At 43.7% G+C, this 11,324-nt stretch overlaps 1 pseudogene; it reads left to right on the forward strand.

Moving 5' to 3' along the window:
• Window positions 1–2,636: 2,636 nt before the first annotated feature.
• Window positions 2,637–3,168, forward strand: LOC102877243 (annotated as a pseudogene).
• Window positions 3,169–11,324: the final 8,156 nt, after the last annotated feature.

Raw genomic sequence — 11,324 nt, forward strand, 5'->3', positions numbered from 1 at the left:
CCTTGGTTACCACAAATATTTTCTCTTCCCCCACTATGTAAAAGATTGGCAGTTCAAATCCACCCATTGTCACAGGAAAAGGCCACACTGCAGGGCAGTCTGCTTCCCTATGGAGCTGTTCTGCTCTCACTGTCTCAAAGGCTGTGAACCTCTCGAGAGAAGATGGCCTGTTTTTCTCTCAAGTAACCACTGATGGTCTTGAACACCCAGAGAGGTATGGCCTTTGTGTTAGGAACTCAACTCTCTGCAGACTGAACCACCAGAGCTCCTTTCTGTTCTCTGCACCCACACACAAAATCCACTGCAGTCAAGTCAATTCTGACTCACAATGACCCTGCAGGACAGAGTGGAATCGTCCCACAGGGCATCCAAGTCTGTAAGCTTCTCAAACAACTGCCAACTCTTTCTCCCAGTGAGCAGATTGTGGGTTCAGACCTTGTGGTTCGCAGCTGAGAGCTTAACCACTGCACCACTGGGGCTCCCATAATGTTCCCAGGATCACAACTGACACAATGGCAGTGGGTTTTCCCTGCATAGCAACCGACGGCAAGCACTAACTCCACCATGATAGTGCTAAGTTACTCGTACAAGCATAGCTTCTACGCCACTCATGGAAAGATGGCCTTTCCTCTGCACTGTGTGGGGTTATCATAGAAAGTTTTCACAAGAGGCCAGTTCCGGTTATTTCCTCCTGGTTGCATAATTGTTGCGAGTGGGCCATGGCACCATGTCTATAGGAGAGATGTGAGGAGTACAGCAAAAGGTCATTTTGGGGAAACTGAATTTTATATTAAAGTCGTTTAAAAGATCTATAACCTAAAATCAATCAATCTCTGACTACAAAAGTTGGTAGACATCATCTATTTCCTCTTCTTTGGCTCTGGTTGTTGGTGCATATATCTGAATGATAGTGGTATTCACTGGACTTCCTTGTATGCGTATGGATGTTATCCTGTCACTCAAAATATTGTATTTCAAGACACATCTAGAAATTACTTTTTTAATTATGAAAGCAACCCCATTTTTTCTCACATTTTCATCTCCAGCATAATAGACCATATGATCATCTGATTCAAAATGTTCCCATGCCAGTCCATCTCATCTCGCCAATACCTAGTATGTCGATATTTATGCGTTCCATTTCTTCCTTAACAATATCCAACTTTCCCACATTCATAGTTCTCACATTCCATGTTTCACCTACTAGTGTCTGCTTACAACTGTTCCTCCTCCTTACTATTTCCATACTTGAAAGTTCCACGTCTATTGCCCTATCTGCTAGTCTAAGTGTGTTCTGTTGTGCATAGGGTTTTCAAAGTCCTGCTATTTCTGAAGTGGGTAGCCGATCCTTCTTCCTAGTCTATCTTAATCTGAATGCTCAGATTTAGAAAAGTATCTGATAGACAAGCATTTTACAGAACAATGCAGATGAAATATCTTTCCCAAATGTAGATATAGCCAGTAGTTTTAGTTTTGTCCCTGCCCTTGACAAGCAAGGAGTACCAGAAGAATGTCTATCTTTGTTTCATTGATTATGCAAAGGCATTTGACTGTGTGGATCATAAAAAACTGTGGCTAACTCTAAGAAGAATAGGAATCCCAGAACACTTGATTGTGCTAATGTGAAACCAATATACTTGGACCAGGAGGCAGTCATCAGAACAGAGCAAGGAAACACTGCATGGTTCAAAATTGGGATGGGCGTATGCCAAGGACGTGTCCTGTCTCCATACCTTTTCGATCTTTATGCAGAACAGATTATCCGGGAGGCTGGGCTCTATGAGGAGAAATGTGGCATCAGGGTTGGAGGAAGACTCATCAACAACCTGCTTTATGCAGATGACACAACCCTGCTTACTGAAACTGAAGAGGACCTGAAGCACTTGCTGTGAAAGGTCAGGCATTGCCGTCTTCGGTATGGATTGAGACTCAATATCAAGAAAACAAAGACTCTTGCCACTGAGCCAATTGGCAGGATCATGATGGATGGTTAGATTGAGATTGTTCACCGTTTTGGTTTGCTTGGATCCACAGTCAACAAACCCTCTTGGCACCAGCAGCCAAGAAATTAAAAGAGGTATTGCAATGGGAAAGTCTGCAGTTAGAGACCTCTCTAAAGTACTGAAGTGCGAGGATGTCAGTCTGGAGACTAAGGTGCCCCTGATGCAGGCCATGGTCTTTGCAATCACTTGCTATGCATCGGAGAGTTGGATGATGACTAGGGATGATAGAAGGAGAATTGATACCTTTTAGCTGTGGTGTTGGAGAAAAGTATTGAATATACCATGGACTGCTAGGAAAACGAACAGGTTTTTCCTGGAGAGGGTGAAGCCAGGCTGCTCCTTGGAGGCAAGGATTCTGAAGCTTCATCTGACATACTTTGGACATGTTGCAAGGAGTGACCAGTCCTTGGAGAAGGACGTCATGCTTGGGAGGGTGGAGGGACAGCGCAGAAGAGGAAGACCCTTGATAAGATGGATTGATTCAGTGACTGGGGTAATAATGGGGGCAGGTGTGTCAGAGATGGTGAGATTGGCACAGGATAGGGCAGAGTTTAGGGCTGTTGTACATAGGGTCGCTATGAGTCGCAGGCGGCTAGACGGCACATAACAACAACAACCACAACATAATCTAAAATGGCTTCAAAAAGAGCTCTGGACATCCTGGCTAAGGGTGCAGAGGAAATGGAGATCATCATTCCTGTGGATGTCATGAGATGAGCTGGAAAGAAGTCACCATTGCAGGTCTGGGTGGAAAAGACGCAGTGCAGTGTAGCCGAGACGCTGGAGTTGCAAAATAAGACGTGGTAGTCCTGCCAGGAGGTAATCTGGGTGCCCAGAATGTATCTGAGTCTGCCGCCGTGAAAGAAACTCTGAAGGAACAGGAGCGGAGGAAAGGACTCACTGCTGTCATCTGTGCAGGTCTTACAGCTCTGCTGTCTCATGCAATAGGCTTTGGAAGCAAAGTCACAACACACCCACTTGCTAAAGACAAAATGAAGAATGGAAATCGTTACAGCTACACAGAGAACCGTGTGTAAAAGGATGGCCTTATCCTTACGAGTCAAGGTCTTGGAACCAGCTTCAAGTTTGCTCTTGTTCTTGTTGAAGCCCTGAATGGCAAGAAGGCGGCTGATCAGAGAAAGCCCCACAGGTTCTTAAAGATTAGAGCAATGAATGAATGAGTTAGAGAAATGGCACAGATGCAATCTAGTCTCATTGTGTTACCTTTAGACCAAAATGCCTGCTTACTGTGCGGGGAGGCCCACGCTGCTGTCTCTGCACTGGGCTGTTGGGAAATAGCAACTTCACAGGAATCATTTCCCAGCCTCCAAACTCTGTGTCCAAGCATTTCAGCACCTTGCCCGCAGAATAAATGGGACATTTAGCAGAAAAAACAAACACAAAAATTTTCATTAATTTAATGCATAGAAGCCTCCAAGTCTGAAAAATAATTACAGGAAAGTTACAACAAGTTTGAAAACTAATGAAGAAAACTTACGGTCAAAACCCCCACAGTCTGTCTCATTCTGAGTGAACCTGACATGCTTTTCCTAAGGCATGTCTTGATCACTTTCTAATCATTCTTTTATATTTATGACAGAAGATGTGCTTAAAAACACATCCCCACACAGCCTAAGATTTTTAGAGATCCATTACTAAGAAACATAGGGTCTTAGAATAACAGGAATACCACAAACAGTGGTCTGAGAGAACAGAAATTGCTCCCTGATCAGAAGTCAGGACAGATTCTAAAGGAAGACCCTTTATCTATTTCAGCATCTGGCCGTACATATTATTGTTGTTGTACTTGTTGTTATATGCTCTCAAGTTGGAAATAACTCATAGTTGACACTCTAAACCGCATGGATTGACACAGTGACTGCTACAATGGGCTAAGTAGGTCAGAAATGATGAGGCACAGAATGGGACAGGTTCAGATCTGCTGTTCATAGGGTCGCTGTGAGTCATATTTGACACCTAGGAACAGCAAATTGCTCAGAAGAATGCCCATTTTTATGCTATGAAGCAGCTGGTGGATTCAAGCCGCATTCCTTGGTGTTGGCAGTACAACTCCTTACCACTAAGCCACCAGCACTCACTCCCCAATACTGTTGTCAGTGGCCATCAAATCAGCTCTGACTCCCGGTGACTTTCTGTGCACAGCAGAACTAAACATTGCCTGGTCCTATGGACTGCCAAGAAAACAAACAGATTCAACCTAGAGACGGTTAAACCAGGCTGCTCCTTGGAGGCAAGGATTCTGGGGCTTCGTCTGACATACTTTGGACATATTGTAAGGAGAGACAGGTCTTTAGAGAGGGACATCATGCTGGGTAGAGTGGAGGGACAGCGCAGGAGGGGAAGACGCTCTATGAGGTGGATTGATTCAGTGACTGGGGTAATCGGGATGGGTGTGTCAGAGGCAATGTGATTGGCACAGTATAGAGCAGGGTTTAGGGCTGTTGTACATAGGGTCGCTATGAGTCGCAAATGACTCGAGGGCACATAACAACAACAACATGCTGTCTTCTGATCTTGTAGAAGAGTACTGTTGACAGGTTTGAGTCCATTGTTGTGATTATTGTGTCAATCTACCTCTTGTCTCATTTTCTCTGACCTTCTCCTTTGCCATCATTCCTTCTTGGGCTTACAGATGTGTCGCTTTATAAAGGACTCCTCCTGTGAGTGTCTCTGTTCTGCTCTTCCTACTTTTCACCCCCTCCCTCTTTTCCCTGCTGTGTCTCAGGGAAGATTAGGTTTAGACTCTACCCTCCACAGGCACGACCTCATTAGCGTAACAAAAGAAAACCTCTGTTCCCAAACGGAATCACCTCCTCAGATACATATTTTGGAAGGGACATTGTTGCAGACCGAGGGTCCCAAAGAATAAATAATTTTATAATTATTAATAATGAGACAGACTACCAGGAACGATATAGATCAGAGAGTGTGAAAAATAGGGGGCCAACAGTTCCCATGACTGAAGGCCCCAAGCCATGCTTCTCTGAGTATTTATTTAGAATCATAAGGAATGTAAACAAAGTAAAATCACAAGGAAGTACAAAACAAAACCAAAGGATAATGGTGAAGTCTTTTACAGATAAGGCCAAATTCCTCTTTATGCTAATCTCAAGAGGGAGGGATTCATTTGACACAAACTAAGAACAATGTTGACTCCTAGGGAACAGCCTCAGTGCCGCATGGTGACCTTCAGCTTGTATTAAGCCTCCCTCATTTCCCAATACAGCATTTGGTCTACTATTACTAAATTTGATATTCGGCTTCCCTCAGGGCATAATTCAACCCACAGCACTAAGTATTCAACAAATCCCTAGTTAAAGTTCATTTCTCCCCTTCTCCCTTTCCCTTCACTCATATTACTATGCATCCATTATCTGTTTACTGATTTTAATTTCCACTCTCACATACTTTCCATCCCTGGTAATCATCCAAGAATGTTTTCTTTTTGTGTGTAAACCTTTCTTTAGGTCTTTATACTAGTGTGAATATGAGTTTGGGGTGGTTTTTTTCCCCTCTTTTTATTATACACACACACACACACACACACACACACACACACACTACTGGTTTATTTACAAAGTTCGAGTACATTTTTTTTCACACCAGATCTTTCCAATTTACTTTACTGCCCCTCTCCCTAAAATTGTGTGACTCTGATTACACAACCCCCTCCCCAACCCATCCTCACCCCTCTATTCCCGCCTCCCTTGGATCTTCATACTCATTCTACAATAATGATTTTATACAGTATTTGCCCTTATGGGACTGAGTCAGTTCACTCAGCGTAAAGCTCTCCAGTCCCTCCCAAGTTAGGTAGTGATTTATAAAATTGTTGCTTCTGTGTGCTGCATAGCATTCCATTATGTGAATGTCCCATATCAACAGACACATGAAGAAATGCTCAAAATAACTGGCGATAAGAGAGATACAAATCAAAACCACAATGAGATACCATCTCACTCCAGTAAAAGTGACAAAGTTTAACAGGACAGCAAATAAGAAATGTTGGAGAGGATGTGGCGAGATAGGAACTCTTATAATGTTGTTGGTGGGATTGTAAAATGGTACAACTATCTGGAAGGCAGTTTAACACTTCTTCAAAAAGCTGAACAAAAAAATTCCATATGACCCAGCTATTCCACTGCTTGGGATATACCTCAAGAAAATGAGAACTGAGTCACAAACGAAGACTTGTACACCAAGGTTCATAGTAGCATTATTCACCATCGCAAGAACATGGAAACAGCCAAGATGTCCAACCACAACCAAGTGAATTGAGAAATATGAGTTTTTAAAATAGTGAACTATCACAATTATTATAATATAAGCATTCTCTAACTCACTGGGGTGGAGTAGAAACCCTGCAGTGGTGTTTCAAGGCCACTGGAGGAGCTTGTCCGTCTTTCTCCTGAGGAGCTGATGGTGGATTCGAACCTCCAGAGAGGCACAGCCTTTGAGTTGTTGTTGTTGTTGTTGTTGTTATGTGCCGTCGAGTCGTTTCCGACTCATAGCGACCCTATGCACAACAGCCCTAAACCCTGCTCTTTCCTGCACCAACCGCACCACCTCTGACACACCCATCTCTATTACCCCAGTCACCAGTCACCGAATCAATCCATCTCATAGAGGGTCTTCCCCTCCTGCGTTGTCCCTCAACCCTCCCAAGCATGATGTCCCTCTCCAAGGACCCGTCCCTCCTGGCAACATGTCCAAAGTGTGTGGGGCGAATCTTTGCCTCCAAGGAGTAGCTTGGTTTAATCCTCTCCAAGATAAATCTGTTTGTTTTCCTGGCAGTCCAGGGTACATTCAGTACCCTTCTCCAGCACCACAGCTCAAAAGCATCCACTCTCCTTCTGTCCTCCCTAGTCATTGTCCAACTCTCTGATGCATAACAAGCGATTGCAAAGACCATGGCCTGTATCAGGTGCACCTTAGTCTCCAGAGAGACACTGTTGCTCCTGAGTACCTTAGAGAGGTCCCTAACAGCAGACTTTCCCATCGCGATACGCTTTTTGATTTCCTGACTGCTGGTGCCAAGAGTGTTGACTGTGGAGCCGAGCAAACTGAAGCTGTGAACAATCTCAATCTCTTCGTCATCCATCCTGATGCTGCCAATTGGTCCAGTGGCGAGAATCTTTGTCTTCTTGACACTGAGCTTCAGTCCATACTGAAGGCTGCAGTCCCTGACCCTGCGCAGCAAGTGCATGAGGTCCTCCTCAGTTTCAGCAAGCAGGGTTGTGTCATCCACATAACGGAGATTGTTGATAGACCTTCCACCAATCCTGATGCCACAGTTCTCCTCATAGAGCCCAGGCTGTGTGGTCAGAGCACCCTTATAACACAGTGATGGACTCATGCAACATTTATTTTTATTTTTTTGTGACTGACTTATTTTACTCGTTTCATAAATTTTAGAAATTGAGTCATCTAGATTTCTACATGTTATGTAGTATTTCTCAAATTCTTCATTATCCCTTCATGTTGCCTGGTACTCCATTGTGTGTATATACCATATTTTCTTTATCAATTGTTTTCATCTCCTTGCTCTTGCAAATAATGCTACAAAGAACCTTGATGTGCCAAACTTCTTTCTGTAGCTTCATATTCTCACCAGTCAGCAGTGTATAAGAGTTTCAGTCTCTCACACCTTCGCCAGCATTTTTCGTTTTCTGTTCTATTCAACTTTGCTATTAGTGCTGGGTTGGGGTAAGATCTCATTGCTATTTTACATCTCTAGTAGCTAAAGGTCACAAGCATTTCTTCATGTGTTGTTTGTCATTCTGAATGTCTTCTTTGGTAGTTTCTTTTCATATCCTCTGACCATCCACTTCCTAAACCACATGCCTCTGGAAGCTCTATGAACTTGGAGAAATAGTAATAGCTACGGAAAGGCATTAGTCTTTTGTTTATAGAGTCTCTATGAGATGACTTCGATTCGACAGCAAGCAACAATAACATTTGTCTTTTAACTCTTTGACAATTAAAAGACAAATGTTATTGTTGCTTGCTGTCGAATCGAAGTCATCTCAAAGAGTTGAAGTTTTCTATAAATTTTAGAAATTAGTCCCTTGACAGAGATGTCATTGCCAAATACAGGGGGTTTGTCCAGTCTGTAAGCTCTCTTTTCACTCTTTTGGGAAAGTCTTTTGATGTGCACAAGGATAAAGTTCATTTCTGATAGAGTATAAAGGGAAACATATCTTTTTGTCATAGTTAGTTTTGCTAATTTAACTCATTTAAATTTGTATAGACTTATCTTAAGTTTATTCTTAGTTCCCCAGTCTATCCTTTGTGAAAGTCTCTAAGCAAAATATTTGCTTAGAGAGTTTGGTGTTAGTGAGGGGCGAGGATGTATCATTTAGGAACCAGACATTTTCCTAAATCACTGACTTTAAAGGTTGAAACAACTCTTCCTTCTTTTATGTCCTGTCCCAGTAGCATGCTATCTAAAGGAGAATCTGTATTTTACCCCAGTGAAGCAATAGGAAGCAGAGAGGTTTTAGACTGTGATTATAATGGATCCAACACCTTGCCAGAGGCATGTGGGGACCTGAATCCTCTTTTCCAGATATCCCTGAATCCATTCAAACTACATGGCTGTCAAATGCTGGGATGTGGCTGTTATAAGCAGCCATTGAGCTGCTCCCAACTCATGGTGGCCCCAGTCACCATGCAACAAAACAACTGCCAGTCCCACGCCTTCCCCCGACGTTTGTGCACTGATTGTGGGTTTTTACTGCCTGATTTTCAAAAGTAGACCACCAGTCCATTTTCATTTAGAAGTTTTACTGAAACCCACTCACCATCATAGCAGCACACAGCCTCCACTGGCAGATGGGGCGTGGCTGTGTAGGAGCCACAGTGGCAGGGAATTGAACCCAGGCATCTTGTAACAAAAGAGCCCTGGGGAATTCCGTAGTTAAAGAGCTCCACTGCTAACCAAAGAGGAGGTGGTTTGAACCTACCAACCGGCTTATTTGGAGAAAGCTGTGGCAGCCAGTGCCAATAAAGATAATAGCCTTGGAAACCCTACCCTGCAGTCCTACTCTATCTGGCAGGGCTGCTGAATTAGAATTAACCTGACAGCAAGCTTTTCTCCAATGCAGTTGGCATTTAAGTCTGCAACACAAAGTACGCTGCAAATGTGGCCTCCAGAGAAACATGATTAGGAAACACGGCCCTGAATCCTGCTTATTCGTGCAACAAAGTCATATCTGGCTTAGCCAAAACTGGGCTTTTGTGTGCAACTGCAAAAACTCATACATCATCCGTTAAATCTGGCCACACCAGCCATTTGTCACTGTCTTTCCAGAACTTGAATCTTGGGACCATATTTATTTTGGACACATGAGTCTCTAGCCAGTGTTTCTGCCCATATATGTCTGCGGAAAAACTAACCCTAATTTAGCCCAAGAGAACCTGGTGACCTTTGCCCACAGCTTTGCAGTGACTGCTCCCTGCTGGCAGACCACACCTGGCACATTCCTAAAAAGACCATCCTGCTGGGCAGTGTTTGCCAGGACCTCAGGGAGGAACTTTGTGATGTTTCTGGGGACATGAGTTCATGCTGTTATTTTTCCATCTGTAGAGTAAAAACCAAGCTAGACTTGACAGAAAGAAGCTTTGGTGAGAAGCTAACAGGAGGAGGAAGGGGATTATTGTTTCCCTCAGGGGAAGGAGGGATGACTACACTAGAGAGATAAGATCTCCCACTGTGGGGAGCTCTGGTGGCCTAGTGGCAAGAAGCTGCACTGCAATCCCAGAGGTGCACAGTTTAAATCCACCAGATGCTCTGCTGGGAAAGGATCTCCCACTGCCTCAAAGCATCAGGGAAAACACCATTTTATCTTATGGAGATCAAAGATAAACAAGAACGGGGAGGGCGGGGCCAACAACAGCTATGGGAATGTAGGGGAAGCAGATAATAGTCATTTGACAGTAAATCTGAATGTTTTGCTTTTACTCAACTTGCCTCATTACCATCCAATTGAAACTAACTCAGAGCTGACTCTCCATTGGGTTTCAGAGACTATAAAATCACATGGGAGGAGACTTCCCATCTTTCTCCCACAGAGCTGCTCGTGGATTGCTAAGGCCAGCCCATTCTCCCGGAAGAGCTTGGAAAGAGAGGTAAGATGTTGACTTGGGGCGCTCTTGTGCCTAGTGGGTAAGGAGTTCCACTGCCAACTGAAAGACCCTAAACTAGGGCTTTTCCCAGACCGGCCGCGACCCTGAGCAACTCACCAGGTCCACTTGCTGTAATCACAAGAGACTTTTATTGACGAAGCTTCAGAATGACTTGTATCTCACACAGGAGACAGGGAAGTCGACCCCGAGCCCCAAAAAGCAAGGGAATTTATACTAGGTCTAGGGGTTCTTTGGCGTGGAATTAGCTCATTGGCTCTTTGGAAAAGGAGAAGTTCAATTTTAGGTCAGTTACCTGCTGCTGACGTTAGTTAAAATATGGTTTTTGCCAGTAATTTTTTTTTCTTCAGTTTGTGGTCAGCTAGGATCAAAGGTATAAGTTCTTACAATACAGATCAAAGGTATAAGTTCTTACAATACAGATCAAAGGTATGGGTTCTTACAATACTTGGGTTTGGGGACATTATTTTTTAAAAAATTTCCCTTTCAGTACAACTTCTGAAACCCACTGAAGGGTCAGCTGTGAGTGGGTTCCGACTCAATGGCACCTGGCAACAGAATATGTTGGCTCTGAGTCCCTGAATGGGGCAGACAAGTGAGTCCTCAATTACTATCTGAAAGGTCGGTGGTTCAAACACACCCAGAGGCTCGCTGGAAGAAAAAACCAGAGAGGCTTCTTCTGAGAGGTCAAGAGCCCTTTAACCCTGTGAAGCTGTTCTTTGCTGCACACGTGGCATCCCAACGAGACCGAATCCTCCACAGCAGTCCTTCTGTTTCCCTGTGATGCTGACTCAGGCTAGAGGTGAACTTAAGTTTGAAGATTTGGGAGAAGGAGAGGTGTCTAAACAAAATTTGGTGAACAAGCACTTTGTGATTAATCAGGGAATAAGCAGTTCATTCAGTCATTTATGAGCGAGTAGTGGGAACTCAGAGTCTGTGTCCAGTCTTGTCACTGATGAAAGAGGGCAGCAAGAGTCTTAGTCAATATATGGAGGGTGAGTGTTTGCTTCTTTCCCGAACACAGGCAGTAGGAGACTCTTTTTTTTTTATTATTAAATTTTATTAGTTTTCATGAACATTTACAGGGATTTTGGGTTTTCATTCCTTCATTGCTGCACCATTCTCTCTACCCTCCTCCCCAGTTTGTTCTTCCCC

Source organism: Elephantulus edwardii, unplaced genomic scaffold, assembly GCF_000299155.1.
Source record: "Elephantulus edwardii isolate Elephantulus edwardi_28Jun2011 unplaced genomic scaffold, EleEdw1.0 scaffold00051, whole genome shotgun sequence".
Classification (NCBI taxonomy): Eukaryota; Metazoa; Chordata; class Mammalia; order Macroscelidea; family Macroscelididae; genus Elephantulus; species Elephantulus edwardii.